Here is a 24,029-nt window from a genome sequence, read left to right as displayed (position 1 = left end):
ATTTAATGAAATCACTAGAAACAACATAGGTGTTGTATGATGCTCAATCTGTAATATGATAGCACAGTGTTAAATAGACAGATCTCATGACTATATTCTTGGATAATGTCTCTTTAAACAAAAGCTAACTGTTGTAATTGTTGTTGTGTTTCTGATATTTACATGGCAAGGATTTATAAACTTGACAAAACTTCCTAAATAATATATATGTATATAAAATAATAATAAATAAATGATGTATTTGAGAGACTTGTTTCAATATTATCGAGAAACTGAATGCACTTTTACTCATTTCAGTATTCTATGATGACTGTGATGGACAATAGACCACAATTCATTGCAGCAGAATTTAAAGCATTTCAAAGGAAATATGATTTTGATCACATTACTAGCAGCCCACATTATCCACAAGAAATTGGAGTGATTACGAGAACTGTACAGACAGCCAAGAAAATCCTACAGCAGGAAGATCCGTTCCCTGCTCTTCTGAGTTACAGATCAACACCAATAGCAGCTGCTGGATATAGTCCAGCACAACTCCTGATGGGAAGACACACAGAACTACTCTCCAGATTCTTTTCCAAAGCTATCGCCAAAGTGGCCAGACATGAAGAGAGTAGCCAAATCGGATAAAAAGGCAAACAGAGCTCACAAACACGTTTACAGTGGACAACGCTCAGTTGGACCACCATCAGTTCTACAAGCTGATGACTATATTTGTATCAATCTGGATGGAGAAAAAGAATGGACAACTCCAGCTATCAGAGTAAAAGTGATCGAGACTGACAGTGGATAGTTCAACAGAAACCCTCAATATCTACAGTTTGCTCTTCAGAAAGAACAACAAATAGAGCAAACGCCACAAATGGCAGCTGCAGAACAAGATGACGACAACAACTCAAAGATTCCAAACCAAACAGAGACAGTAATTGCAACTAATGGACAGCCAGATGACGAGCTTGCTATGCATGTGGGTTGTGTAATTAGAAAGCCAGTATGATCCAGAGACACTTAACAGACTGATACACACTAAAGATAGCTTGACAGTGTACATTTTGTAAAATTTTGTAAGTGGTAGGAATGGAAAACTTGAAGGGGGAGGAAGTAATGGAATGCTAAACTGTATTATACCTTTCAGCCACTACATAGCGCCATGTGTAACATACCTTATCTGAGCTGGTTACTGCTAGAACCAGTCACTACATTAAAGGATATTATAGTTAAAACATCTCTGGCATTGTCATAACATTTTTTCCCAGATCTGGACCTAGCATCCAAAATATGGGTGTTAGCATGAAAACCTCCAAGCTTAGTTACCAGCTTGGACCTGGTAATGCTGCCACCAGCCAGGAATTATACAGTGCCTAGCTCACTGTGGTCTCCCCAAAACCTTCCCTGGGGGACCCCCAGACTCAAATGCCTTGAGTCTTACAACAAAGGGAAATAACCCCCTCCCCTTGTTTCCTTGTTACTTCCTCCCAGGCTCCCCTCCCTGGACGACCCTAGGAGATTCCCTGCTTCCAGTCCTGGAAACACAAGTGCCGAGAGATCTAATCTCTCCCCTTACCCAGAGGGTATGCAAAGTCAGGCTTAGTAAATCTAACACAAAGAGATTTTCCCCTTGACTTCTTCCTCCCACCAATTCCCTGGTGAGCTTCCGACTCAATTCCCTGGAGTCCCCACTAAAGAAAAACTCCAACAGGTCTTAAAAAGAAAGCTTTATATAAAAAGAAAGAAAAAGGACATTAAAAATAGGCTCTGTATCAAGTTGACAATATACAGGGTCAATTGCTTAAAAGAAAAATGAATAAAAAGCCTTATCCAAAAAGAATACAATTTAAAACATTCCAGCAACTACACACATGTAAATACAAAAGAAAACAATATAAACCTATTGTCTGACTCTCCTTGTACTTACAACTTGGCAACAGAAGATTAGAAAGCCAGGAGATAGAAAAATCACTCTCAGAGCCGAGAGGGCACAGACACAAGACAAAGACAAAGAACTCACACCCAAAACTTCCCTCCACCCAGATTTGAAAAAGTTTTGTTTCCTGATTGGTCCTCTGGTCAGGTGTTTTTTGTTACCCCTTTCCAGGTGAAAGAGACATTAACCCTTAGCTATCTGTTTATGACAGGCATATCCCTCTCTCACAAGGAATCTCAGTAGCCAGCCTGTGTCTGGTACAAGAGCCTGACCTGCTAGGACAGAGGTGGGCAAACTACAGCCCATGGGCCACATCCGGCCCACGGGACCGTCCTGCCTGGCCCCTGAGCTCCCAGCTGGGGAGGCTAGCCAGCCCCCAGCCCCTCCCCTGCAGCCATGCCGCTGCACGGGAGCGCTCTGGCCCATCGCTCCTGCTGGGCTGCACAGCTTGCGCCCACCCACCTCTGAGGCTTTCCAATAAGCCAATCCTGCCACTCTGAGTGGCATGGTAAGGGAGTGGGGAGCAGGGGGATTGGATAAGGAGCAGGGGGTCCTGTGGGGCAATCAGGGGACAGGGAGCAGTTGGATAGGGGGTGGGGTTTCAGGGGGCAGTTAGGGGATAGGGAGCAGTTGGATGGGGTTGAGGTTCTGGATGGGGTGCAGTCAGGGGACGGGAGGGTTTGCATAGATGTGGGAGTCCCAGGGGGCCTGTCAGGGGGTGGGGGTGTGGATAGGGCTTGGGGCAGTCAGGGGACAGGGAGTGTGGGGGAGGGTTGGATGGGGGTGGGGTCCTGGCTGGGTGGGTGGTTAGAGGTGGGGGGGTTCTTGGGAGGAGGTGGTCAGGGGACAAGTAGCGGGGGGGTGGATGAGTTGGGGGCAGGAAGTGGAAGGTGGCGGATAGGGGTGGGGGTCAGGCTGTTTGAGGAGGCACAGCCTTCCCTACCCGGCCCTCCATAGCGCTTTGCAACCCCAATGTGGCCCTTAGGCCAAAAAGTTTGCCCACCCCTGTGGTGGGAACAGCCCTGAAACTTACTTGTACAAGTAGTACAATGATAGAAACTTACCAAGCTCTGGTTCTTCCACCATGTTTCTTGTTGATATACAGATAGGAGGTATTTCTGGCTTATGGGCATGTTAGTTTGTTAATTCAGCCCAGGATTTCTGTGCACTTCCGTCCAGGGCAGGACCCATGGCATTCTCCTACCACCCACTCTTTCTCCCTTATACCACATGAGATTCAAAATAGAAACTGGAAAGAGAGGGAAAAGGGTAAACAAGCAACTATAAAAATTTTAATAGTTACATGATGTTGGTATATGTATGGGTTGGTGCTCCACAATTCATAGCCTCACGTCTTTGCCCCTTCCTCCTCGCCATATAATACAACACACCTTCTAAATCAGCCATGCACATATTGTTTTGGACTGCCTGTGAACGGAGTCCCCAAAACTCTGGCTGTTAAGAGTCGAAACAAAACTGGAATGTATATTTGGTACATTGTTGGCTTTAATGTAAGAGTCCACACTGCAATGGAGGGTGTCAGCCTGTCTGTGTTAGGCATCCCGATGGAAGGCAGTGAGTGAGTGTTTGCGCGGACGTAGGGTGCTTGCAAAGAGACTGTAATCCATACTAATTCAGCATCTTGTTGATTTTACCACAATTTTTCACCCATTGCTGGCAGGTGATGAAAATGAACGTCTAATGGAGAATGAACTCCAGATGTTCTGTTAGGTTACAAGGCAGGGCATACTTAGTAGGGCCACTTCTGTAACTCACGTTTCCTTTCCTCAATGTGCTATTTGATCACCATATGCCAAAATAGCTTTTTATCATACACAGATAGTTTTCCTCTGTTGGCCTAGAACAGAAGTTCACACTTTCAATATGGGGCCTCCAGGATATCAACATTCTCCAGAGCTTGCCCTGCCTAAACAGGATTGGCCAACCGTAACTTGTAACTACACCACTCATCAGTCCTCCCCCCTAAAGAACAAAAAAGGGTATATAGAAATAATTTGAATAGAATTTTGTATGTGTAGCTTACCATGATGTCTGCTTTTCAGTCCTGCTCAAAAAGACATCTGAAGTGGCGAGTGTCTTTTGTGTGATGAGAATACAGCCTGTTAATAAAAAAGTATCATCTTTGGACCTTGAATTAAAGTAACCCCTTTCATAAACTGTGAAATGTATTTATCATGCTCAGACGATGTTCTGTCTCTTCTTTCAAGAACCTTCTACTCCCATAGGGCAAATACATTGCACCAGGAACCTGGAGGAGCAGACTACCTTACTGTAGCGCAGGTGGGAAGAAAAATATGCTAATTGGAAAAATGAGCTGATTGGAGACTTGCTACATAAAACTAATTAGCAGATCCAGAAGGCCCAAAGGTAGTACCAAAATTATAAGGATGCTTGGAGAGCAGAAAGGAACACAGAAGCTGCACAGCATGAGGAGAGATTGTTGGATGGATTCATGGAGCATGCTCAGTATGGTCACAAGTAGAGGGAGGAAGACAGAACGTAGTAGAAGGAGCTGTTTGAGCGATTACTTCACCTGATAGCTACTAGACTACAGGCTCCAGTGCAACCTTGGGCTCCTGTTCCCAACCCCACTCATCATTATGGAACCCTGAGAGCAGCCATCCTGGGGTGACTAGACCACATCACAGGCAAACACTAGCACATGGAATGGACAAATGTACCCTGTGTATTTATCTACACCTGTCCAGGCATGGCCTGCATATGCCAAATGTGGCAAAAAGACCAAAGACAACATGGACCCTTGACAATTTTTTAAGCACATAGTATGGTTATTGCTGTGCACAAAATGAAGGCAGCTGGTCTGCATTTCTGATCATTAGGTATGCATGTAAAATAACATATTCAATTTACACCCAAGGCTACAACAACAAGTTGTATTATATGGAATGGTAAAAGTGGCACAAACTTTAATGAAAATCATCACATGCCCAATGTCAAACTTTCATAATAAAACTTTCTAAATAGTCATCACAGTAATCCATAAACTGTGAATGGCAGTACATTGCCAGTATGGATAAAATGTGTAACACAAAAGTATTTACAGAATTCATGATACACAGTACCTATGTATTTACAAAAATCTTCTCAAAGCTGGCACACGCTCCCACAGAGAGCAACCTCAAATAACATTTCATTCCCTCTCATGCATGGGACAATGCAAACCCAATATATGGACATGTAAAGCATCCCTGATTTCTATAGCGCATCTGGAGTCAACACCACTCATGACAGGTGCACTGTCTGGCTGTGTGTACTGGTTCAGATATGCAGCAGTGTCCTGTGTCTGCTAAGGTTTCCTCCTCCTCGCAGACATGGTTCGAAGCACAGGAAGCCATAATAATGTGGACTGCATTAATGACATTGGCATCTATACACTAACAGGATTTCAATCGGCTAAATGTACATTTTACAGCGTGTGTAGTTGAACTTCTTTTGCCTGGTCCTCTGAAATCACCATACAGTTTCATAAACCATAGCAGGAGAGGGTATGTGGGGTCCCCTAGAATAACAGTGGGGACAGTAGCTCCATTTATAATAACGTCATTCCATGGAAATGATGACCCAACTTCTCCATGAAGGCAAACTCCTGATGTTCAAAACACCCTGGCGTGATGGAATTGTAGGAGAGAGAAAAGCAGAAGGTAGAAGTTAGAAGAAGAATGAACAACAACAGAAAAGGGTTAGGCAGCAAAAGGAGAAATCATAGGATTATTTTATAAAAAATTTGTTCGTGATTCTACCATATGTAAGTCGTCCTTGCTTTGAGCAATACCTGAGCCACTTTGGATAATACATATCACCCTGGTTTTCATTATGAAAAGAGGGCAGGAATGCTGTGTATGTAAGGGCCAGATTCACTGGAATGTGCTAGCTGCCTTGTGCCACTCTGGCAATATACAATAGCTGGGGAGGGGGCAGTGAGGTATCAGTGAAAATGGCCCCATGATTTTGCACCATGCTCATCACCATGGAAACTGCACCATGCTTCATCCTCTTCCTGCTCCTACTGGTTTATGGGTTTTGGGGTTGTTGTTTTTGGAAAACATCTTTTAACAAGCTCCATCAAGGGTATGAAGAGATGCTTTCCTTGCTCAGTCAATACATGAAGCACCATGTATGCTGTTCTCCATTAGCTATCTGTGGAATTAAGCACTAACCTGCAATTGCGTGGGGGTGGGGGGGAAGAGAAGAGAATCTTTCCAAGTGGTGTTCCATGCCCCTCCCTCTTCCTGACTCAGAGGAATAATCCTCCAAATTAAACAGTACTATTTCAAGTTGGCTTGGGGCTTTCGGCCTAATTTTTTTGTTTCAGATTAATGTTTTCTGTGTCTTTTGGAAATTCTCCACTGCAGAAAAGACACACTTCAAATTAATGTGTGTGCTGTGTTTGGGAATCATTCTTAAGAAACATATACCGAGCTATCCCTTTCCTCCTTTGCAATGACCCCTTGAGACAAAGATTCCCATTTTCCCTCTGGTTTGATTAAACTTCTAACCTATTTCTGTGCAATCACATCTGTTGTCCCCGACCCTCCTCACTTCAGTCTCTAGTTGCTCTACAATGAAGGCTTAATCTAGTTTATTATAACACACCAAAAATGCAAAACAGACTGAGATAAATAATTTCAACAATAGAGTTCTGTAGTATACAAGTAACCCTTCTGCCCCTCTGAGTTGGCAGCAACAAGGGCCAGGTTCAGTATCCAGGGGTTCTGTTTCAATAACACAATGCATAACCGGCTCGAGCCCCCACCCAGTGACCTGGGACACTTACATACCACCCCCCCTCCAGCGCCTCTAGGAGGCAATACTTTCCCTCTCGCAAGCACAGAGTCTGAGTGTAACAAAATCCTTTTAATAAAGGAGGGAAAAAATGCGGCATCACATTAGAGAAACACCACAAACAGGATTATAACACAAACCATAAGCAAAAAACCCACCTCCAAGTACTTTTGGCAGTGTCCTTTCCCCCTTAGGGTCTTAAGTCCAATCACCCAAAAGTCCAACAACCCAAAAGTCTCTGGTCAGTGCCACCCCAGACTTCAAAAGTTTGTCTGCAGAGTTTTACCCCCCTCAGCCTGGGTGGAAATGGGTGGGGGGCCACACAGGGTGGTAGGGCCCACACAGAATGGTAAGGGGCACCTTACGTGGGCCAAGGCCAACTGCTCCGCCTCTTCATGGAGTTCTGCTGCAGCCTTTGCCCCGACCAGCTCCACTACACCAGTTGTGATGCTCCTCCAGCCAGCCTGCGAGCCACTCCAGCCATCCCCACAAACCGCTCCTCTCTGCTCACTGTTCCATGGGCTGCTCCAACATGCCGCAAACTGCTCCACTCTGCCAGTTGCTTAGCAATAAGTCTTCAGGCTCCTCCACTAGTTAACGCAGCACTCAGTGATTTCAGCTTGTAGTAGGGGAGCCCCAGTGCTGATGCACCATTGGCCCAACATGAATTCAGCTCAGCAGCCTTTAAATGGAACCAAATTTAATGGAACCAAAATTAGCTCTACTCTTTAACAGTGGAGAGAGGAGGATGTGCAATTGGTGTTCCAGGCCCTCAAAAGGGACCCCTACCATCAGGTACACACACCAGTCCCAAACCTCTCTCAATTCACTGGGTTTTGGAACCCATGTCCCTTGACTAGCAAGTACTACTTATCTGAGGTTGAGTCATTTCTGTCATAAAGCAGTCTCATAGTTCCTCATTCACATAATCAGGGTGACAACACTTTATTCTTCCTGCCCCAATAACAAAGAAATTGGGGATCCCAGAGCTGTCAAAATAACCATCCCAGGCTGCCGTGGGCTATGCTAGATGAGGTGGGTGTGCCAATACAAATACCTGAAATTCCTTTCCACACTCCCTGAAATTCTTTCCACACTCCCCATAATTCACCACCAGATGTCAGGGTAGAGCTCATCCTGACTCTGCTTACATACATGTTAGCTTGGTTAAAGTTTCTAGCAAATGTGATTTTGTTTAACACAGGAATTGTCATACCAGATCAGAGCCAAGGTTCGTCTAGAGCAGTATACTCTCTCCAGCAGTGGCCAGCACCAGATACTTCAGAAGAAGGTGCAAGAAACATTACCACTCTCTTTTCCCTGGGGAGCAGTGATCATCACTCATCGTGATTCTCTGACATGGCACTATCAGGACTAATTCACCACAGATGTACACAAAAGCATTCTTCCTCATTCTGAAGCCCTGCAGTCTAGTTGCTTGTATTAAGTCTCAAAACCAATTCAGTCCTATTTGTTTGCATTCATGGGCCAGACCCCCAAAGTAGTGCATCATCTGGTGAATTTTCTCTTCAACACACCATATGGAGCCATGTACTCTGGATGTGGGTATAAGCATGACTGTCAAAGGAAGAACTCAATCAGTTACCGGTCTCAGAAGTTGCTCTCCACAGGTATTGAAGAAGCACCCTCCACTACCTTACAGGTAGTTTGCAAAAGCTTCAACAGAAACCTCTCTTGCCAAGCAGGAGCTAAGCACTCCTCCTGGCCTCCATTATAGTGAGGAGACTTAGGAATAGGATGACCAGACAGCAAGTGTGAAAAACTGGGATGGGGCGGGGGGCAATAGGAGCCTATATAAGAAAATGACCCAAAAATCAGAACTGTCCCTATAAAATCAGAACATCTGGTCATCCTACTTAGGAAATAGCACCAGCACATGGACTTTGTAAGAATTCCCCCAAGGAATTATGGGAGTTTCCTAGAGAGTTATGGGACTTTGAACTTTTCACACAACAGTTCCCTGAGTCCCCCAAAGTTCACCACAAATTGCTCCTTGAAGAAGCTGTTCTGGGAACTTAGGAACAAGTTCTCAGGGGCAATATGACTACAGTAATATAGAGAGGCAGTATCTTTGATTGGATCAACTTCTGTTTGTGAGACAGACATGCTTTTGAGTTTACAGAGTTCTTCTTTAAGTCTGCAGTGACCTGATGCAGAGTTCTGAGTAAACTCAAAAGCTTGTGTCTCTCACCAACAGAAATTGATCCAATCAAAGATATTACCTTACCCACCTTGTCTTTCTAATATCCTGGGACCAAAATGGCTACAACAAACCAGCAAACAACAATAGAAGATACAGTAATGTAGTAATCTAAGTAGGAACATTGTGCAAAACATCTGAAAAAAGATTACTGTTATGGACACACTACACCACTGGTCCTTTTATTAATATGGTCCATCCATTCAATTATCATTGGTTCAATTGTCTACTGTAGACAAAGCCATAATGTATAATCTGTTTCTTTTATTTTTTATGAGCAAGTGGACTTTGGGGGAAGAAAAAGCCGTGCTTCCTATAAACAGTGATATGCCGCTCTAGGAATGATGCACTTCTTCCTAAAGACATGGGAGATGCTGTGAAAACTACTTAGAGGTGTGCTTGTAGGCTAACAGGCTGAGAAACTCACAAACTTTTGGAGCAACGAAACGGGAGATACCAGAAGGGCTTGCTATTATGTAACCTATTCAATAACATCCTGTGACTAAACTTTCTCTTAGAGACACTTGCATAGTCACCTGCTCAGTAATATAGTCTTGAACATTTTTTATTTCATGCTTTTCTTTGTATTATGCCAATAAAATGGCTTTTATTCAAAAATTACTGGAACTGGATGAGGAAAGTTACATTGGAGATCATTTCTGTTGGGTACCTTCACAGGTGCTGGATCGAGGGTTGCTGCGGTTGTTGCCACACTCTCTGGCTTGAAGTGTTTTCCATCATATACAGGGTTTATTGTTTGGGTCAATGGCTCTCAGCATCCCTACTATACAAATTGTTCAAACACCCTTGGGTATCTTGGAGAGAAATGAGCTGACCTCTGACAAGTTTGAGCAGAGCCTGTGGTAGCATCTTAAGCACTTTTGAGACCCAAAAATGATTTTCAAAAAGAGCTTGTTTTGGAGGGGGAAATAATTTTCAATTACTTTTTTATGAGAATTTTTTAAATGAAAAATTCATTTCAAGTTGAATTTTGCATTTTGTTTTGATTGTTTCTCCTTGCCCCTTTTTTCTTTGTCACTGAATGTAACAGAAGGTGTTTTACCCTGCTTTTCTTTTTAATCCATTTTTCAACTACAACTTTTCAAAACTACATGAAGTTTTGAACAGTGACAGAATGACAAAAGGGAAAATGAAACTTTGCATAATGTATAGTTTTGAAAAGCTGGGGAGGGGGGAAGGAAAATGTATGTGTGTACTGGGGAGAAACCCTGGGCATTATTCATTTTATTAAACTCAGTGGCAAAAGGAAAAATGGAGAAAATCCTTTATTTTTAAATCAAAAATGTTCCATTTCAAACCCTTCAGCAGAAACATCAAAATTTTGAAGTTTTTTCTGGATTTTTTTCCAAAACCTGCTCTGCCTACTGTATTTCAGGTCCCTTAAGCAGGGGACTTAAGTTTGCTACTCATACTACTTGAAAGAGCTTAGACACTGACATATGAGTGAGAGATGCTGACATCCATGAGCAATGAGAGAGCTTACCTTATGAGAATGGCACTTTGGAACCAAGAAGAGTATATTTTGAATGGGGCACAAGCTCCTTCATGGTGTGCTTGAGGAAAGTTGACTAGCTTGCTATAGGATGTTGAATTATCTATTGATTAGTGAATTCTCTGTTTTTCCTCTCATATCCCAATCACTTCTACCCCCTTTACCTCAGTTCTTCCACCACAGCCCCATCCTCAGGTTTCCTGTGGTTGGTTTCTCTCTTCTTCTCACATTTGCTTTGTTTTCTTTTTTAATTTTCTCATTTTCCTTCCTCTATCTCTCTTCCCCCCACCATTTGCTGATATTATCCCTCCTTTCTTTTATCAATCCATTGCCTTCAATTTCAATAACTTTATTGGCATGAGTAGTTTCAGCACAGGTGTTTCCAGTTAACACAACAGATATCTGTATTTAAAACAGCTGAAGTAGAAACAGCAGAGAGGCTCTTTGCTGGCTGGGACATAGAGAAAGTTGTTCCTGAGAAGCCCTTGCTGTGGGCCTATGCCATGCAATGTTTGCTATTTATTTAGTATCCATGTCTGTTCAGAGTTATTACTGCAGGAACTCTACCTAAGATAATTTATTAATCCCATGCCTACATCCACTTATTTCTCTCCCAAAAAGTAAACAATCTATTTTGAGAGACCCAAGTTTCCTGACCACCCTGCAATCATGACAAATTCAACCCTGGGGAGGAGTGGTGGCTTGGCATTTGCCAAAATACAGATGGAAATACTGTAATAGTGCGATGAGCTTCAAAGAAATGTTAAATGGTGAGACTGTCACAAGCTGTGCTTTTTGTTTTGGTAAATCAAGGTCATGATTCCTCAGGGTAATCAGGAATTAATCATCATACAGTCCAAAAACGTTCTTCCCTTCCCAAAGTAACGTCATTTCAATATGACAAACACATGCACCCACCTCTTTACTTGGAAGATAATGTAAATTAATCATACTATTGTTTATTTTTAAACTGGCTTATTCCTTAGATTTCATGGAGTTTAAGGCAGAAGAGATCATTAGATCATCTAGTCTGACCTCCCATATATCATAGGCCATTACACTTCACCTAGCTACCTCCATATTGAGCCCAATTACTTCAGTTAGACTAAAGTATTTCAATCTGCAGGAGACTAAACTGTTGTGTGCCACAGGCAGAGAACAGGAGAAATTGAGTACCATTAACACCCAACAGCACTGCAATCAAGGCAGGGAACCGAGTAGCTGAGAGATGCCCAGATGATCGTAGCAGGTGATCCAACCCCCATACTGTTGAGGAAGAGGAAACCCCTGATGTCCTTGCCAATCTGATGTAAGGGAAAATTCTCTCTCAACCTCAGATAAGAATGGCCATACTGGGTCAAACCAATGGTCCATCTAGCCCAATATCCTGTCTTCCAACAGAGGCCAATGCCAAGTGCCTCAGAGGGAATGAACACAACAGGTATTCATCAAGTGATTCATCCCCTGTTGCCTATTCCCAGCTTCTGGCAAACAGAGACCAGATCTCAAATCTGGCAATCAGACTGACACTGATCTCATACACCAAGACACACCAAGCATCTAAGGATTTTCTGTACCACCTGAAAGCTTTTCAGAGGACAATAAAAAACTGAATACTTCTGGCCAATTGTGCATCAGGGTGGGGACAACTATCCTTTCTGAGCCCTACAGGTGACTGGCTGAAGTCCTGAGGCATGAGATTTGATTATAGTTATGGCCTTAATGCAGAGCTGCAAATGTTATGAGCATGTTGAAGGAGTGTAGAGCAATGTAGAGCTTCCTGTACTCCCCATGAAGGAAGCAAATGAACAGGGGATTCATAGATTCCAAGGCCAGAAGGAACTATGGTAACCATGCAGCTTGACCGCCACATACAGAAGCTGTAGAATTTCTCCCAGAAGCATATCTTTTAGAATGATCTCTAATCTCACTTTAAAAACCTGCAAGTGATTGAGAGTCCATCACGTCCCTGTTCCAATGTTTAGTAACCGTCACAGAGAGGAAGTTACATATTATTTCAAGGATGAATTTATCTGACTTCAATTGCCTGCCATTGAATCTCGTTATCCTTTTGTCAGGAAGATTGAAGAGTCCCCCTGCCCTGAACTCCACTATCAGGCATATTTTTCCATGTGTAAATACACATACACAGCAAACAGGTCATCTCAACCTTCTCTTTGGTAAGTTGGATAAGCAGAGCTCCTTAACCTTTGTATCATAAGACCTGCTTTCCAGTCCTTGGATCATTTCTGTAGCCCTCTCTTTGAACTATCTCCACTATTTCCACATCCTTCTTGAAGTGTGGATATCAGAACTGGACATGAATATTCTAGAACTGCTCTTACCAATACTATGTAAAGAGGTAACTACTTCTTACTGGATATTCCCTTTCTATACATCCAGGAGTCACATTAGCCATTTTTGACACAGCATTGCACTGACAGCCCATGTTGAGGAAATTATCTACAGTGACGCCCACGTCACTGCTTTCCAACAAAGCCATGGCCTACATTTTTAATTCACAAACATAATATCCTCCATTTGGATGTATTAAAATGCATTTTGTTGAATTGTGACCATCTAACCAAGTGATCCAGATCACTAACAGTAACCTGGTCTCCTCATTTTTACTACACAAACAATCTTGGCATCATCTAGAAACTTTATGAGCAAAGATTTCATCTTAACATTTACATCATTGAGAAGAAGTGTAAATAGCATTGGTTCCAAGAACTGATCCCTGGGAAACCCCACTAGAAACAGCCCCACTCATTATTGATATCTCCCCATTCACAACTTCATTTTGGATGGAAGGCACTGCGTAACTGGATATTATTAGCCACGAGAATGAGGGAAAAACCAGCACCTATCTGACTTGAACACCTCCAAGTTGCTGCCTGTTCAGGAATGGTTTGTGGCCTAACCACCATTTTCCACACTTCTTGTCTAATGAATAAGCTACACAGAGCTCTAGGATCTCTTACCCCTTCACAACAGTTAATACCTAAATCACAAGTGGTAATGCAAGTTACTTAGGGTCGGCCTATAAGAGATGCTGAGCACTGGCAGTTCTAATGGACTTTAGCTGGAGACATGAGGCTCAGCTCTTCGGGTGGAGTGGGATAGAAGGAGAAGAGGCCTTTAGCTTCCCCCCTCCCCCCCCCCCGAGATAAAATAAAGATTTGAAGGCAGCCAACAGATATGATGCTGTTGATATGCCTGCCTGCCTGCCCTAAGGGCATAGGACTGCTACTTCCCAACCCCCAATTTACAATCCTACTAATCTTTGCAGTTTAAGAAACTGAACTGGGAGTCATTAACCCCCTTCCTATTCAACTTCTTAAACTGCGAAGTTAGGAGAACGAGTCCAGCAGGAGAAATTCAGAGAAGGAGAAAGGGGAAAGAGTGTATGGCAGGTTTGAGAGGAAACTGCAGGAATCAACTAGCTTGTAAAATTAAATGTGAGTTAAAGAGGTGAGGAAAAACAAACTTCCCCCATTTTCTGTCGTACCTTAGCATAATAGGCAAAGGGCTTTTCCCCTTGTGTTCCAAGCAGAGGGATCAGCTGTGCATTACTGGAAACTGGAAATTGGCATCATAGGCTTACCTTAACCTTTCAAAACCTATGTAGGGTAGACACTCCGTCACAATAAGGCTATAATTCATTCCTAGAAAGGCCCTGTTTGAAAATCATATGATGATCTGCGGCTCTGTGCGAATAAAGGCATTGTAGAAAGGGAACCAAATCAATGATCAAAGCCAGTCAATGTTGTTGATGAGATGATATGTAACATGATTACAAATAATAAGAAAATGATCTTTCAGTTGTAATACCTGAAGATCATATTAGGAAGGAGAGGCTAGAATCTATTTTAGGGAACTGAGCTGAGCAATGTGTGGTCTTGAAGAGTTCAGGGTAAACTGTACTTTTGAGCCCTCACTCAGTTCCTCTCTTGGCACTCCTTTCAAGTGACACATCTAGCCCCTGTATTTCTCTCAGAGTGATATCCCACAATTCATCCTACTTTCAGACTGGGTCTCCCAGTTACCACATCCCTGTTCAACAACCACGTTTTCTTAGCAGTTCCAGCTGAAGTTTATCGTCTGGTACGCTTCCCTTTAGGAGACTGCTATTAGCGTAAAAAAAGCACAGAATAGCCTCTTCAAAACAATTATTTATCTATAGAAACATAACAGCAATAAAATTATTAAAACAACAAAAGGAAAAACATACGTATCTTACCTACAGTTAGCATTTTCCTTAAGATTTTGGTAGGCCCAAGTTTTCCCAGCATCTAAGAATGGAGTCCAACCTGCTTTGCTCAAGATCTTATCTCTCTCCCTCAGCTTCAAGGTTGATATCTTTTAACAGTTTCCAAGTTATTTGTTCCAGTTTCCTCCTTTCCTTTGCCAAAGTCACCTGGTAAGCATATCATTAACTCTTTGCATCCACATAGCAGATAGCATGATAGTAAAGAAATATTCAGAAAATATAAAATAATACATAATAACAATAATACATAAAATAATCCATTATACTCCCACATTCTTCATACATGGCAAATTTTATACAATATTGAAGTGGCTCTGACATGCTAGGAAAGTAGCTGAGCGTGACGGAACATCTTATCCAGAATGGGAGTTACAAGGTAATATTACTGCTTTGATATTCTTTCCTATGTTACTGGAATGTTTCTATGTGAATCCTGTCAGTGTTTGAATATATCTGATTTCCTGTTTACTCAGCTATATCTTCAAACACAATTTGTTTAATCAAATATGAAGTAGATCTGTTATACTGGGGAAAACATTCTCAAAAAGAACTGGGCCTGATCCAACAACCATTGAAGTCAGTAGAAGCCTTCTTATAGACTTCACTGAGCTTTGAATCAGATCCACAGTGAGCTAGATAATACAGAGGTGTGTGTACATACTAGTCACGGGGAGAGCGAGAGAGAGACATGCTGCCTTTGCTCCAGACAGTGATTTGAAGGTTACTGTGGGTATTGTGGGTGCAGAGAGTGAAATGGCCTGAATGTATTGTAAAGTGATACTGCATTAAATTAAAATGGCATTATGCTGTGTTTCACCTACTCCTACTCATTAACTCTAGGTGCTGAGGGGATGGAGCACATTTTCTAGGAGACTTAGAACCTCAGAACAAATCTTTTTATTGTTTTACTTTTCTCTATGTTTTGTTGTGTTTCAAGCTTCAGGCCATAAGTTTTCCCCCCACCCCCCTCAAGATAAGTTGTTTCAACTCACTGTGCGTCACATGAGGACTACACATTTCTTGGAAGCACTGGGCACTAGCCACCATCAGAGGCAGGGTGCTAGGCTATGGCTCTGTTCCACTGAGGCACTTCATGCATTCCTCTTACTCCTGATGTGAAAAATATTCCTAATTTCAGGCTTGAGATTGAAGACTGAACTAAAATATAGCTCAGCCTGATCAAATCACACTTTTAAGTGGATCATCTATTAGCTTATGCTATTATATTTCTTTTCTGAGGGCAAGTGGGAAGTGTAATCAAGAAAGCCATGAATCAGATGTATACTTTTGGTGAGGACAGGAACTCCTTTAAATACATTAATCGTTACATTTCATAATTCTTTTTAGAATGATGTGGATTTGTTGGGGTTGTCCAAGTGTTCTGAAGTATCACCCAGGGAGGCATTTACAGAAGCAGAATTACCAAAAGGAAACATGAGTGTGTGCATGTGCCCATGCATGTGCCTAAAAAATGGTAACAAATCTTTGTCTCCTAATCCTTTTGGTGGTTTTAAAAGAGAAAACCTGTGTTTATTTATGTATGTATTTCTTGAGAAGATTCACATGGGGATGACTGAAACATTAGAGATTTAACTGAACACAAACAGTGTGTGAGCATGTCCATTTGGAAGCCATCTGTCTTTTGTGACTAACTCTTAGTAGAAAGCTTGGGAACTTGCCAAAATGTAAATATCCCTGTGTCTATGCAGGAAATTGTTTTTAGCAAACCAGAGCTGGTTTGCTGGTATGGGAGATTCTAAACTTTTCACATTATAGTATATCTACTGTACACTCTTATTGGAACAGGCTACAGAGGGCTCACGGCAGCACATTATGGATAATACCGGTGAGAATTCAAGAATGCAAGAAAATGGTAAAGCAATTAATTAAAACAATTTTTAGCCATTGCACAATGCAGTGTTTTTAAATTCCTGTGCTCTTTTACAATTATGTGGAGAAAGGCTGCTTAGAAAAACAGTCTGGCTTGGAAAGGACATTCCTTTAGTTCCTCTTAAAAGTTTGACAAACCCCTTGATAGGAAAATACTATTGAGCAGCCAATGCTTTCCACATTTGGCTAACGTGATACCCAAAATACACAGAACACTACTTCACTCTGAAAGGATTGCAATACTCCTATCTGAGTCATCTGAAAGCAAATAAAATGAGACCTAAACAAATAAACCTAATTGCGCATGGAAACATATCCAGCTCTCCAGCTTGGCTGATGTTCTGTTTTTGTTAGTTTAAAGCCAACACATGCAGTTTTAGTGGCATCAGGAGTTATGCAAATATTGACAACAAATTGCCAAATGTGTTTTTTTCCCTAGGTGCCTGTTAAGAAGACTGGGTGGTGTTTCTAAGCACCTTCTGCACTGGACAAATTTCACAACCTTGTGGGATCAGGGCCAGCCTCAGGAACTTTCTGCAGAGTGTATTGTCAACATAGCAATTATGCTGATTTAAGATATTTATGGTTGCTATCCACTGGGACTTTATTTTTCATCCAGGCACTTAGCTGAAATCAAATCCAAACTTTCAAACCATACTTCACATATTTGCGCTGGATCCAGGGCCATTGTTGCATTTTCAGTCCACTGCCTCATGATTTATTTCGAATTTGTGTCTTCTTTAATCTGAGGTTGGTGGTTGGACTGACCAAAAGAGAAATGTAATGGGGAAAAGTGAGAAAATCAAGCTGCATCTGAAACTGTAACATTTTCACCATTAAAATTTTGTCACTAACTTTTTCTCCTGGAGAGGCAGTCATCTCAAAATAAAAATCTCATTCTTTTGCAATCCAGGAGCAATTAATTATAAAGAATGAATAGATGCTGATCTAGTTTATCTGAATTCTTTATGGTCCACATGGAAGGGGGATGACATCGAATCTGGAGTTTCTGTGAGCCAAAGGAGAAGAAATTAGTGAGTGAGGTAGGATGCCTTTGCGCTTGATTTTTAATCAAACAAAGGCATAGGTTTGTACAGAACCAATATAACAAAGTTTCTTCTTCTTTCCCTCAGAATCACAAGACATGACCATCATCATAACATCAGCTATTTTATTACTCCAGTCTTCTGCCACTGCATTAGTGTTCTACACAGATTTAGGACTTGATCTTGCAATTTTTCCACATGTGGAACTCAGGGAGTGTTGGAAGTATGGGTCAGGACATAAATGCAGACATATCTACAAAGGCATTTATGTACTACATTCATCACCACTGTATCTGAGCACTACACAGAGAAGAATGGAGCATTAAATCAGTGGAAGCCATAATGGAGGGACACTGGGATCTGTGATCTTGTAGGAAAGAAAAACACACTGTGTCACTAGATTGAGACCTGCATAAAACCCAGAATGCTAGGTAGTGTCCGTACTGTGGGAAAACAGTGAAATATGACAACCCATGTTAGTTCACCCATCAAGGCATGTCATGTATTATGATATTTTGACAGCTGTTGCAATTGCAGTTCAAATCCACCAACTGTCAAAGGGAAACTAATCTCAAATGCAAAAAGCCACATTACTGCAACATTTTGATAGAAATCTTACATGCACCAAAGTCAGGAAACTCAAAATTCTAATCCCTACATTAATCATAATCCAGCCCTCAAGCATATATGTGCAGAATGATAATGCAGCTGCATGGCTAGGATTTGTATAGGCACCATAGATTTGAATTTGCTGACTTTGGTGCATGCAAAATCTCCACAATAATCTCTCATAAGTATATTTTCTTTGCAATTATTCACCTTTTTTTTAAAAAAAGGGAAAAAAGTTGTTTTCCTGTGTGATGGGAGTGTGAAATGACTGCACAGTGCCATATACAGGTATCAAGATATAGCCATAATTGTATTGTATTCTACTTCAGTAAACACCTATCTTGTGCAAAGTCTGGAGTAAACTGCTTTAGTCCAGGGGTAGAGAGAGGAGAAGACTTGAATCTCTTTCCAACCTAGATTGCTTGTTTCTGTATTGCAGCTTCAGCAGCATATTTAACACTTACTACCTAGCCTGCCTGTAGGGAGAAGAGGCCCTTGGCTCTGTATTTTCTTAAACCTTACCTATGCCTGTTCCCCTGGGGCAACAGGTTGCAATGAACTCCTACAAGAGGTGCAGACCTCCTGGCATAAGTTGCTGAAATTCTGTCCTTCACAACACAAATGCCTTGCAAGCTCCTCTGCAGGCACCACAGAAAGGTCGGGATTTGCCCCTTGCTGCACATGGGAATGACATACCATGCAGTGCTCTCTCATCTCATTGGGAAGTTATTTACTCTCCAATCAGTTTGCGTCTGACTTAGCAAAGAGCCTTTTTGTCATGGAGAGTGCCATTAAAGCCAACTCTGAACTTTCAAGATTAAATCAAAAGGGAGGAGTTAGTCAAATGCAAAAAAAAAAAAAAAAAAAAAAAAAAAAAGGGTTCTGAAGCTGTCCATAAAGTGGGGCAAGACATCATGTTTGGATAACAGAATAACAGCCAAAGAGAATTTCACATCCCCACGCCCCACATGGGCGACATTTCAACCCAAGGACAAATTTTCTAAAAAAGTTATAAACTCCTAAAATAAGAGATTAAGAAGGAAACTGCTTCCTCAACCATAACTGCTGCCAGGATGCTCTGAGATAGCTGGGCCCAGACTTCGAAGGGACAGATTCCCCCTATTCCCGTTGAATGGCACTTTATTTTGCAAATAGTAACATTGGGTTGTCTACTCAGGGAGAGTGAAGGTTGTCAGAATCTGGTCCTAAATTTTTATACAGCATCTATCACTGTGGGATCTAAGCTCTTTCTGAGTGTAACAAGGCAAAGTGTTCTTTTCCTCCAGGTGGTCACATTACTGTCATATCATTTGCGAAGTACTGTTCATTTTAAACAGTACAAAATGTTCCATATGGGATGGTAAGGAAAACATCACACTGAGAGCCTTGTGCTTATAATGCTATATTTAACATCTGTACATAGAGCCATTGGTGTGTGTTTCTTGAACCTTCTGTATTATTTTACAGATAGATGAGAAAATCTATCTGTAAAACTTGTCATAGTTCATGTAAATGGAGGTTAGTTGCAATTTCATGTACTGCATTCAGAGCACTCTTTATGCACTGATTCTGTTAGATGTTACTAACATCTTTACTTTTTTTTTTAATTGTCTTATTTCATTAGCTTGTATCACTCTCTCTTTCTTAGGTCTTTCTAGGGCATCTATTACTTTAGTAGCTGAGCTTCCTGTGCTAGTTAGCTATGTATGACCTACTACTTCTGAGATTCCTCAGCAAGTTATATACATCACCAAAATGACATTAAGTTCCTTTCCTCCCCTGAGCTGTCTGGTTTTCCCCATCTAGTCTGGCTGAAGTGACAGACTCTCTCCCCCAGCCAAATATTTGCTTTACAAGGTATTTATATACCATCACCTCTTCTCTGCATCTTCCCCACCCACCCCTCACAAACATGCCATGGTGGGAGGACATTCTGATTTTCACACCATTCTGATTTCACACTGAAGTGACAAATTTTCTTTCCTCTAAGTCATTTCTTTCACTACAGATGTGTGTAACTGCAAAGGACAGGTTTCCCTTTATTTCTGCCATGCTTGCAGGGAGATTTATTTCTTTGAATTTGCCTGGAAAAGTCTAATAGGCACAAAGAGGAAATGGTGACTGTTTTATAGGTTTTTGAAACATCTTTTACAATTGAACCAAGAATTCTATCCCTGCAATAGAATTGTTCAAAAATCTATAGAAAGGATTAGATTTCTAAAATGCCAGAATAATTTCTATGGATCCCTGCAAGGCTAATACTTAAATATCAGTTTTCAAGAATCAGGCAAAATCATCATCCTACTGACTTCATTAGTTCATTTCAGTGCACCTCTCCCCATGGTAAAATGCACACACAGCCATATCCATAGGGAGAAGATGTATCCTAAGCATCTGGCTTGGAATTCCTTGAATCACTGTTTTTCATCCCACCACATTCAAATAAACTCTTTTTCAACCCAGACTAGAAGACACACTGGGCCACATCAGGCATGGGTGCAAATGGGTGCAATGCCACTTAAAGCAACAGAATTACCCCTGCTTACCCTGGGACTGAATTTGGCCAACTGAGCTCCATACAATGTATTATGGAGAGGGACGTGCCTTTCAGAAGCATTCATGTCTGTTCAGCATGCCTCATGACACTTTTCATATAGGGGAGAGTCTTATCCCAAGTCCTCGGCCCAAACCTCCCACTATCTGCAGGACGGTAGCTGCCATTTAATTCTGGTTTGTAAGAACACTTGGAGCACAATATAAAGGTAAGTTATTAATGACAACCAGAAAAAGAAAGAGCTTAACACTCACAACCCCTGTCCAATTAAACCCCACAATTTTGTCATATCCAAAAAAGGATAAAATAAGTCAGTTTAAAAAGCAGGGTGAGGCAGCCCAGCAACTGAGACATAAAAAGTAAAAGCATTTAACAGTGAGGCTTATTGATCCTCTCGGTTCTGTGAAAGGCTCAAAAGGAGTAAAGCACCAAAGAGAGCACATTTCAAGGCTCCCCTTCAATCAAATATATAGTTCTGCCATTACACAGTGCAGCATCACCCACAACACTCAGCCAGGCAGCTGTGAGGATGAGAAGAAAACAAAAGCTTTCCAGATAGTTAAGTACTGTACTTTAATAGTTAAGGAGTCAGGGCAGGACATGCACCCTTTGCCTTGCTCTGTTTGAAGTAAGATCAGCTGGAGGCAATGTCTGCTGAAAAACAGCAGGAAATTAGAGCTAGTCTATACTAGAAGCGCTACAGAGGTGCAGCTGCACTGATGCAGCTGCACCCCTGTAGCGCATCTGGTGAAGAGCATTATGTTGATGGGAGTGAGTTCTCCCGTCAGCATAATAACACCTCTGCAAGAGACATTAGCTGGTGCTTAGGTCAGTCTAATTTACATTGCTCAAGGGGGTGGCTTATTCACACCCAGCGATACAAGTTACACTGACAGAAGTGGTAGTGTATAGAAGCCCTTAGTGGGGCAAAGGACAGGGGAACAACTTGTGTTTTTCACCAGAAAATCTAAGTAGGAAGAGCAGAAGTTTCTGTTTCAAGCCCAGAAATCCCTTCTCCTTTTCAGACTGTGCCCCAGCCTTGTGTTTTGTAGAACAGCACAGCCAAAGGCCACCAAACCATCACAAGGGGCACCTCCACCAGAAAAAGGTTAAGAACCTTTGGGTTAATTCTCTTGACCTGGACCTAAACAAAATACTGTCCATGCCTCTGAAGAGTAGAAAGTAACAAAGTCACCTCACCCTCTATATCTTGGGCTTAGTGTCCAGAGATGTATCTGATGGCTCATAAGAAAATACATGAGTTAGTCAAATAGAATCAAAAATGGAAACATTTTAAGAGAAAAATTCCCCTGCCCTTTTGATCATTTGATGTTGTTGTGAACTGCCTCAGCCTGAAACTAGTTTTTTCACTCAAAAGGCCAATTGCACCATTTTCTTTTTTAAAAAATAAATAACTTTTTAAGAAGAAAGAGTGAAAAGGAGGGACAGCTCATTCGAAGTTCAGCTGTGTGATCTGGGATGAGTCACTTTGATCATGCATCTCAGATTCCCTACTTCTAAAATGGGAATAATGCTACTTACTCATGTTTGCAGAGCCCTGTGCGGATACAAATTTATATCCATGGGTGCAGATATCCACAGATAGAATTTGGTATCCGCAGAGCTGCAGGACTCTATCGGGAACTGCAGTGGTGAAAGAAGCAGCATCTGCAGCTGCTCCAGCATGGCTGTACCGGCCTCACTCCTGTCTCCAGCCCCGTTCACTGGGGCGGGCACCAGGCTCACCAGCGGGTGTCCTTGTTCACACTAGGGCAATGGATGGGGCTAGAGGCAGAGCTGGGGGCGGTACCACCATGCTGGAGGAGCTGCCAGCACAGGGTGCTGGCTCCGGAGAGTGGCGGCCCCACATGCTGCTCCTTTCACCGTTGTGGTACCTGGTACAGCCCTGCAGCTCTGTGGACACCTATTTATATCAGCAGATATCCAGAGATATAAATTTGTATCTGCGCAGAGCTCTGCATGTTTGCAATGTGTTTTGAGATTTTTAGATGAAAGATACTATACAGAGGGAGTTGTAGTAATATATATATTTAGCAGTACCTTTGCATTTTCTAGGGTACCCATTTGCTTCAGGCAAATAAAGTTATTATTGTGCATTACACATTCTCATGAATGGAGAATCTGCTGTCAATGCTTAACATTTCAATGAGCTCAGTAACCAACTCAAAATCCTCCTGTGATATTGCTGTTTATGTAACATTTCTCAAAGGTCTACTAGTCATTGAACCATTTAGCATACAAAACAATGGTACCATTTTGGAAGTATTCCAGCCAGTGACAACATTTGTCAATTGGGGGTGCAGGTGTGCTCTTTTTGATCCTTCTGGTCCAGGGTAGGAACCCAGGCAGAAACAGATGCATCCTGGAGGTGATGGTTCCTCAGGAGGTGAATGCCTGGGTGCGAGGATGGTGTCACCAGGAGGGCTTTGGCCTTCTTAACCATGGGATGCTGTTCCGGGAAGAAGGACTCCTAACCAGAGATGGGGTCCACTTATCAAGGAAGGAAAAGCACATACTTGGATACACTCTGGTTAACCTAATGAGGAGGGCTTTAAATAGGTTCGATGGAGTGGGTTGATTAGTTAGTTATTTAGTACCCATTATGCCGCTGGCATTTAGGGCAGCAATGAAGCTCCTCCATTCCTGTCTGTTTCTGGCAGGACTTTCAATGGTTCCTCAGCTGTGCCCCAGGTTTTTCAGCTTAGCTTCCACAGCTCTTTGCCATGTTGTTTTTGGGCAGCCTCATTTTCGCTTGCCTTCAGGTGTCCATCATATTCCTATTCTGGTGATGGAATCAGTTTCCATCAGAAGCACATGGTCAATCCATCTCCAACGCCTCTGGTAATGACGGTGTTCATATCTTCTTGGCTGCACTGTGTGAACAAGTCCTGGTTTGAGATTGTTCTTGGCCAAAAGATACGGAGGATTTTTCTGAGGCAGGTTATATGGAATGCAGACAGTATGGACATGTTGTACTTTGTCATTCTCTAGCATTCTTCACTGTAAAGTAGTGTTGAAAGTATGCAGCTCTGATAAATCTTAAGCTTGGTTTTTGTGTTGAATTCGATGATTTCCAGACTATTTGAGCTCCTGAAGGTGTTCCTGGCTTTACTGATTCTGTTCTGGATGTCCTGGCTTGTTCCACCATCAG

At 42.1% G+C, this 24,029-nt stretch overlaps 1 long non-coding RNA gene across 1 annotated transcript in view; it reads right to left on the bottom strand.

Moving 5' to 3' along the window:
• Positions 1–16,504, bottom strand: part of LOC115651875 — a 60,823-nt gene extending 44,319 nt beyond the window's left edge. The window contains exons 1-3 of the long non-coding RNA XR_004000476.1: positions 14,729–16,504; positions 3,972–4,047; positions 2,992–3,176 (exon numbers count right to left, since the gene is read on the bottom strand). This is a non-coding gene — a long non-coding RNA (uncharacterized LOC115651875). The remainder of the gene's footprint in view (positions 1–2,991; positions 3,177–3,971; positions 4,048–14,728) is intronic.
• Between the last annotated feature and the right edge of the window lie 7,525 nt (positions 16,505–24,029).

The sequence above is a fragment of the Gopherus evgoodei genome, chromosome 5, assembly GCF_007399415.2.
Source record: "Gopherus evgoodei ecotype Sinaloan lineage chromosome 5, rGopEvg1_v1.p, whole genome shotgun sequence".
Classification (NCBI taxonomy): domain Eukaryota; kingdom Metazoa; phylum Chordata; order Testudines; family Testudinidae; genus Gopherus; species Gopherus evgoodei.
The sequence above is the reverse complement of the archived record's forward strand: the minus strand, read 5'-3'. Positions and strand labels throughout refer to the sequence as shown.